The following is a 9,548-nucleotide window of genomic DNA, read 5'->3' on the forward strand; positions in this document are numbered from 1 at the left end:
CAAGATGATCAATTTGAAGATATTTGGGCATCAAAACAACCTCTTCTAGTGAAATTTATGAGGTGCGCTCTAATTTGATTGTTTAGAGCCTCGGCTCTCTATAAACTTTTTCCCTTGTTTTGACGAATGTTACTTAAGTAATTTATTTTTTTGGGTAGTTCAGTGGAGAAGACAGGTCCCTACCCGTTTTTCAAGTAGATTAGGAGTTAGCTTCTTTGAAGGTATTAGTGGGGCGGTGTTAGTGGTGAGAGTGAATACCACAATGTGGTGACTACGACTTAGGGTACGACCACCATGACCCCGGCCCCTTTCTCGATGTTACTTAATTGAATGATATGCAAACATTACATGGTAGGAATTACATCATCGGATACAAGTAGCGAAGGCAAAGATAAATCACTCTTAGCAAGAGTGCCTGCCATAGAATTAGCTTCCCTATAAACAAAATGAAAGGAGATAGTGAGGGATTCTGCCATATCTAACTTTTGAAGTCACACTGATTTGAGCTCCCACGACACCTTTCGTTCCTTATTGCACCATCTAATGAAGCCACACAACAAGTACCCACGTTCCTACTTTTGAAAAGCCTCAGACCATGAAAGAGAGTTAGCGTTTCGGTATGGTTAGCAGTAACCACACCAATGGGACTCGCAGAGTTAAAGATTAACACCCCATTCCGGTCCCTTACTACCCCTCCAATTCCTACGGTACCAGGATTCCCATTAGAACTCCCATCAAAGTTTAATTTAAAACCTCCCTATAAAGGTGGACCCCAATTACTTCTCAGCCGACATATGACATTACCCATTTTAAATAGATTTGGAAGATTTAGCGTAACGTCCACCTCCGAAATACAGCATCCTTGTTTCGTAACTGACAACTACCAACAAAGTGTATGCTTGATATTATTGTGGACCCTATTGAAAGATAAACTATCTCCACTAAAAATTCTTCTGTTCCACTCTTTTCTGACTTCCCACATTACCACTCCTCTTGCAACTTTCCATGTCACATTGTCGACCTTCGGTGAGTGCAGGAATGCCAACTAAGTGACAATCCCCAAAACACAATGAGACATGGCCACACTTAACCCTAACTGCGATGAAAATCATCACCAAATCTTAGAGACAAAATGTGCAATGCATAAATAATAGGGCTCAGATTCACCATATTATTTACACATAAGACAAACATTAAGACGGATTTTACCTCTCTTGATAAGATTATCTATTGTAAGAATCTTATATTGGGCAGCCAACTGCAAAAACACCTAGACTTTGTGGGGAATTGGCCACTTTCAAATTTGAGCAGCTTGTGGTAAAGACCAATGCCATCTATCATGAAATAACAATTTGTACACTGATTTAAACATGAATAACCCATCACTCTCAATCTCCCACACAATCTCATCTTCCATACTCTGTGGGATATATAATTGATTCAACTCGTCCAATAAGGTATTCAGCCGTAAGTAGAACCCATTATTCAACCTGTTATAAGGAAACTTCAAATTCCACATTAATTGGTTTCCCCTAATTTCATAGATCTTAGCCACTTTAGCATTTGGGTAAGTCACCTTGTCAAAGATTTTCAGGTAAACAACTTTTAGTGGCTAGTCCCCAAGCAACTTGTGGTGCCAAAAAGAACTTAGGTTGCCAATATCTAGACACCAACATAAATTCTACTCGATCAAAGGCTTGCGAAGTAAAATGGACCCCCAAAAACTCGATCCATTCGCATGACCTCCGCCACTTCCTATCCACATACCCTATCTATGAAGACCATATTTAACAGATAAAACTTGATACCACAATTGGTCTTTAAAATGAAAGCTTCGCCACCACCATTTGCAAAGTAGGGCTTGATTATTCTAATCCCCAGATGCCCTTCATTCTTTGGAGTAAAAACCCTATCCCACCTCAAAAAATGGAACTTCTAGCTTCCTTGTAGAGCTCCACAAGAAATTCCGCATCATACTCTTAATTTTTTTTGCAATTGAATTTGATATTTGAATGAAAGACATCTGATAGATTGGGAGATTTGCCAAACATGATCTAAACGGAGTAACTCTCCCACCCAAAGACAAGTATTTAGGCTTCCAAAGCTCCAGTTTAAACTGTACGCTTCACACAACTTTATCTCACATAGAAAAGGTTAATCTACCATTTGAGATAGGCATGCCCAAATAGGTTATTGGAAACATATCAACCTTACACCCCACAGAGTCCGCTAATTCCTTCACAAGATACTCATTACAGTTGATACCAATCAGTGGAGTTTTCTCAAAATTAACTTTAATATTCAAAGCTACTTTACAACATCTCAGGAACCTAGCAATATTACTAACTTGAAACAAATCAGCCTCACAAAAGATAAGTGTGTCATATGTATATTGGAGTTGGGACACATACAACCCTTCATTGGCAACTTTGAAACTCTAGAAATTACCCCTACATTCTACATTTTGAACCAAAAGACTGAAGCATAAGAAAAGGCGACAGAGGATCACCTTGACGTAAACCCCTGGAGGCTCTGAAAAATCTTTTTAGGGCTACCATTGATCAAAATCGAAAAATAGGCTGAAGAAAGGCATCCAAAAATTGAATTTATCCATTTGTCTCAAAAACCCATTCTTCTTATCACCTCCAAAAGAATACCCCATTCTACTATGTCATGAGCCTTATCAATGTCCAACTTAATGGCCACCCCTGGCATTTGGCTCAAAAGTCTTGAATGAATATATTATTGAGCTGTCAAAACGCTATCTGTAATTAAACGGTCTTGTATAAAAGTTGACTGGGGGCCAGAGATAATCATTGGCAGCAATACCTTTAGCTTTTCAGCTAAAATTTTAACCACAATTTTGTATAGACTAATGAGCAGGCTAATGAGTCTGATATATGATAAAACATCTATCACAAATTTCTGGGGAATCAAAGCGAAATACATGAAATTCACTCCTTAAATAGTTTCCCCCTTAACAAAAAACCTCTTAACCATTTTCAAGAGCTCCCCATTAATTATGTCTCGAAATTTTTGAAAGAAGTATAATGAGAAACCATCACGTCAGGTGCCTTATCACCCGAAAGCGAGAAAACAACATTCTTAAGTTCCTCCAACGTTACATCGACTTCCAGTTGGTTCACTTCATCTGGCAATAGAACTTTGAATGACACACAATCCATCCTAGGATTGAACTTAACTTCAGATGTGAAAGCCTTCAAAAAATGGTTTATAATAGCATTCTTCATACCAGTTCGATCATCATTACTATTACCTGGGATAACAATACCTGAAATGTCATTTTGCCTTCTATGTGCATTGGCTATATTACAAGAAATTTTTTTGTGTTGAGATCAACTTCTTTCAACCACTTTAATATGGATCTTTGCTTCCAATATACTTCCTCCAACCTAAGCAAACCATGGAGAGACTTGAGTTTTGCATTCCTATCCGCCACCACATCTTCTTTTAACACCCCAGTCAATTGAGTATTTTGATCTAACAACTCCATATCCATTAATATTGCCTCAAGTTTTGCTTTCACGTGGTATCAGGTCTCAACCTTCTAAGTAATTAGTTTATGCTCAATATTCAGAATCTTCTTATGCAATTGGAAATCTATTGAAACATAGGTGATAGTATTTTCCCAAGCACTTCTAATGTTATCTATCACCTCTTGATTCTCCAACCAACCTATCTCCATCCTAAAAGGGTTGGGGCCCCCATTGATAGGGCTAGAGCGCAGCAAAATGGGTGTATGTACTGAGGACAGTTAAGGAAGAGCCCTGACAGAAACCAAGGGAAAAGCATCCACCCAAGTACAGGAAACCAAAAATCTATCTAGCTTTGGCCTAGACAGGTTAGTGGAAATACTATTGGACTAGGTGAAAATAATACCGGAAAGAGGCAGATCCAAAAAAGAATGACTTCAATAAATTGATTGAATAACTTCATAGCATAATTAAGAGAAAAGTATCCACCCAATTACCGGAAATGAAAAATCTATCTAGCTTTAGCATAGACAGGTTAGTGGAAATACTAATGGACCAGGTGAAAATAATACCGGAAAGAGGCAGATCCAAAAAAGAATGACTTCAGTAAATTGATTGAATAACCTCATAGCATAATTAAGAGAACCCCTGCAAAGGACTCATGTGGCCAATGACTAAGATTGAAATCCCCTTCATGCAAATAGGAAAATTTAAATTTTACAAAACATCAGCCATATAATTAACAAAAGTTCTTTTTGAGCTGAAATGTTTACCATAAACATTCATCAAACCCCAAGAAAAACCAGGCAAAGGCCCCTAAAAACCAGCAATTAACAACCTATCCTTTTTTATTTTCTTAAAATTTTGTAGAACCAGAGGGTCCCACAAAACTCGAAGTACCTACATAATCTATACGCTCAAAACTAACAACCCCTGAGCCCCAAACTTCCCTTACCCCAGTAACACTGGGGCTAGGATATTTAGTCTCTTGCAAGTTCAAAATGTAAAGTTTAAACTTATGAACAAAAAATGACACATCTCTTTTGCATCAGGGGTCTCCTAAACCCCTTACATTCCAAAAAACAATATTCATTAAATTGGGGATTAGAAGAGGAATCTGAACCATCAAGGCACGACCCAAAATAAACTTTTTCAAGCATCAATGCCTCATCCAAGGCAGACGAACTAGAAGATGAAGAGGACAAGGAGTCATTGTTAAGCCCCACCATAGTTTTATCTGCAACCACCATACTTTTAGAAGTGAAACCTCCATGCACAAAGCCACGAACAACAAGCTGAGCAACAGATATGGATGGCTTAGTCACCACCTTGTATTTCTTCTTCTTCCCACAGTCACCTTGTATTTCTTCTTCTTCCCACAGTCCTTTAAAGGGGTTTTTCCAGACACCTTAATAGAAGTCACAATATATGAGACAACTTCTTTGCATTTTTCATGTTTTTAATCTCTTGATAGATAACAGCTATGGGAACCTCAAAATCCATACCCATATCTCCCATCATACTAGCCACAAGGCCCTCTTCTTTATCAAAAGTATTCAATCTTGTCACTTTGAGGCATCAAAGCAATCTAATCTTCTTGAGGAATGACATTCAAAGGGGGGATGAGATTTGCCTCAACAATGCTAACTTAGGATCGAAGAATACTTCGTCATCTTGTGCATCTGGAATGTTTTGAGCATCAACAATATCTCCATCAAGTACTAGACCATTGTTTTTCTCCTCAAACTCAATAATGACAATCGCCAAAGGGTCTATATCTGGTTCTAGGAGGAGAACCCTTAATGGCAACACATTTATAAGCAATGACTGCATTCTTGCTTTAAGGATCAGTGCATAGAGAAGCCAAAGAGAATGACCTAAGGTATGACGGTGGAAGAGCCCCTGTTTTGCAAGTAGGAGGAGGAGATTGACCAAATATTTGAACTTTCTAGAAGGCAACTTGATATCCTCTTGCCCAACAGGGTGAAAATAGGAAGGCAAGATCTCTTTGTCTACTTTCGAGGGGTGCAGGGAATCTACATGCCACAAAGCCTACATATCACTTTTCGAAGCCAGGGCATCATTGACCAAGAGTGACAGATTCGTACCATTTATTACCTTTATGCCGCCAACACTTTGATCGAGTGAAGAATAAAGGAATTCTCCTAAAACTTGTAGTGTACCTGACGGACTACGAAGAGCAGACTGCGTATAAGTGGGAGAATGAATATCACCATTGCTCATATTACAATTCTTAATCTGACTGCTGGAGGGAGAATTGAAGGTTCCCCTCAAAGCACTAGATAGACCCGTGGAATTACCAGAAGCACCGAGAGGTATGACATGAGAAATAACTGACATCGACGCAGAATGGGCGATAACACTTGAAAATCCCTCTAGAGAATTTGGAAACCGCCCTTTGGGAATCCAATGTTTTTAAATTTTCAAATTTGAATAATAATGCTTATAACTGAAACATCAATTCTTCTGCAATTTTCGTTTCTGATGAGGATGATTGAAACTACCAATTCTGAGAGGCCTTGGAGCAAGAAATTGAGGCGTAGGGACACCGGATTCTCTATAAGAGACACTTTAGTCTACTGAGCAAGGAGAGGGTTAGAGACTGACAGCGGCTGAGAAATCACAACTTTACCATCTTCGATAGTGATGACAATTAAGAATGCATCCTCATCAACTTGTAATCTTAAAATTTTGGAAAGACTAACACCAGAAAATTTCCAAGTCTTAAGTCTCATAACACTAAGATTTAGCTGTTTTAAGAAGATCCCACAACAACGTATCACCAACTGAGACCAGAGGTAGAAGATAATTAACAACCTCTCCTTTGGCGATCACCATATCGTACCTTAAAAATATCGATTGTTATTGGTCATGCATGGGATCTCACTTAGTGAATGACCCAAAATTTATGTTAATCCCTTATATATGAAGGAGGTTGTTACTTCTTGTTCACCGCACCTCTCTTCTGTTTCTTTCCATGTTTATGCACATACAATCTCATGTATTTACCAGGGGAAAATATGGGAAATATATTTTTTATTTGAGAAATTTATGATTCTACTCCCTGAAAATGCACAATTCATATCTTAAAATTAATTGGCTCGAGATTTAAATCTCTTCTTAAAGCATAAGTTCACGAAGATGCATTGTTCAATATTTCAAGTTTTTTTTGCTCGAGTTTCAAAAGTCTCCTGAAAGCATGTGCTTGGGATCACCCGACATTGGTAGGGAAAATTTTAATTTTGGGATTTATCAAAATCAAATAAATTTTTTTAAAACTTGCTTATGTGAAATACTAATTTTTTATACAACGACAACTTTTTTCACTCTAAGCGTTTCATGCAATTGTAATGGTCCGTTCGAATAATTTCGCTAAGTAAATCAACATGTGAGATAGGAAAAATCTTAAATAAATCACCTTGTGATACTTTGGTGTTTTCAAGCATCAAAATCTAATGGAAATTTATACAATGAGACTGTTTAGGTTTGATACAAGAAGGTTTCAATGATCATTAACTATTAGATTTAAAATCAAGTGATTGAGGACATGTCATTTGTTTGGGTACAAAGCTCAAAATCAAATTTCTTGAATATTGTCACACATTTTCATCTATTGGATTTTACATCTAATAGCTAAAAGTGATTATGACATTCTTATACCAAAAATAAATGGTCTCATAGTATACACTCTCATATCTGATTGAGTAAATTGTCATGTGATATATTGGTATTCCCGAACACCGTTGTCTCTTATGTCGCCTTCTAAGATAATGACATTATTGTATACTAAAATCACATTAGTGGTAAACTTTTGGGAGATAGTGATGTTTTCAAACATAACAATGTCTCTTTCTGGTGCGTCAAAAATTCTTATTTTGCATATCCCCTTCTCAGTTGGGATTTTGCAGTTCACTAGAAAGAAAAGGTTGTGGGGTTCTTTCACACATCTAGTTTGGCAAACTACTCTATAGAAAGCATGTTATATAACTAATATCTCGAAGCGATTCTTAAGGGAAAGTATGCCATATAACTCCCGAGGATGTGACAATATATAGAAACCACCTCCTCCATTCTTAACAGTAAAGTTCGTGATAAATCATAGCTCCCATGATTAAGATTTACAAGGGACTATAGTTCACCATTGGGGAGGGGTATAGGGAATGATCTAACAGTTATGATTTAGCCTTTTTAAGAAGATCACCCAGGAGCTTGCCATCCACCGAGACTAGAGGTAGAAGATCATTAACAACATCTTCTTTGGCGATCACCATCTCGTACCTTAAAAATATCAAGTGTTATTGATCAAGTATGAGATCTCACTTAGTGAATGACATGTAAGCTACCAAATTCTCTGTCAATCACCTATATTTGAAGGAGGTTGTTACTTCTTGTTCATCGCATCTTTCTTATGTTTCTTTCCATGTTCATGCACATACAATTCCATGTATTTCAAAGGCGAAAATATGGGGAATATATTTGTATTTTAGAAATTTATGATTCTACTCCCTAGAAATGCACTATTCAATATCTTAAAACTATTTGGCTTGAGATTTAAATCCCTTCTTAAAGCATAAGTTCACGGAGATGCACAGTTCAATATTTGAAAAAATTTTTGCTCAAGTTTTAAAAGTCTCCTGAAAGCATGTGATGGTTTCACCCAACGTTGGTAGAGAATTTTAAATTTTGCCATTTATCAAAATCAAAGAAATATTTTGGTAAGTTGCCTATGTAAAATACTAATTTTATATACAACGACAACTTTTTTCTCTCTAACCATCTTATGCAATTATTGTGGTCCTTTCGAATAGTCTCACTAAGTAAATCAACATGTGACGTAGGAAAAATATTAAATAAATCACCCTGTGATATTTTAATGTTTTCAAACATCAAAATCTAATGAAAATTTATAGAATGAGACTGTTTAGTTTTGATACAAGAATGTTATAATTATCATTGACCATTACATTTGCAATTAGTTGATTTAGGATATGCCATTTATTTGGACACGAAGTTCGAAATCAAATTTCTTGAATATTGTGACACATGTTCATCTATTGGATTTCACATCTAATAGCTAAAAGTGATTTTGACCTTCTTATACCAAAAATAAATAGTCTTATAGTTTTCAATCCTATATATGATTGAGTAAATTGCCATGTGATATATTGGTATTCCCGAACACTACGGTCTCGTATGCCGCCTTATAAGATAATTATATTATTGTATACTAAAATCACATCAGTAGTAAACTTTTGGGAGATAATGGTGTTTCCAAACATAACCATGTCTCTTTCTAGTAGCCAAAAATTCTTATCTTGCATATGCCCTTTTCAACTGGGATTTTGTAGTTCACTAGAAAGAAAAGATTCTGGGGTTATTTTACTTATCTAGTTTGGTAAATTCTATGGAAAGTATGTTATATAATTGTATCTCGAAGCGATTTTCAAGAAAAAGTATGCCAAAGTCTGAGGATGTGACAGTATATAGATACGACCTCCTCCATTCTTAACTACAAAGTTTGTGATAAATCGTAGCTCCCATGATTGAGATTTAAAAGGCACGATAGTTCACCATCGGGGGGTGAGAAGAAAAGCTATGTTTGAAAGAAGGAAAGATAAAACTCAACTCCCTCTTACTCCTCTCTCTCTCTTCCTCTCACGAACCCACATTGGGTCCATGTGTCTCTTTTTATCTTCTCTTTCATCTCTCTCTCATCCTCACTCTCTCTTTTCTCTTTCATCTCTCTCCATCTCTCTCTTATTCTTATCTCCTTTCTCTCAATTTTAAAGTTCTCTTTCTTTATCATTGTACTTCTCTCTATACCTCTCTCACTCTCTCTTTATCTTTTTTAATTTTTAAAATTTGTTTAAGTAAATCACCCTGTGATATTTTGGTGTTTCCAAGTATCAAAATCTAATGGAAATTTATTTAATGAGATTGTTTTGTTTTGATACAAGAAGGCTACCATCATTATCGACCATTAGATTTGAAATCGGGTGATTGAGAATATGTCTTTGTTTGGGTACAAAGTTC

Source organism: Amborella trichopoda, chromosome 9 (genome assembly GCF_054954075.1).
Source record: "Amborella trichopoda isolate Santa Cruz 75 chromosome 9, AtrichopodaSantaCruz75HAP2 v2.0, whole genome shotgun sequence".
NCBI lineage: Eukaryota > Viridiplantae > Streptophyta > Magnoliopsida > Amborellales > Amborellaceae > Amborella > Amborella trichopoda.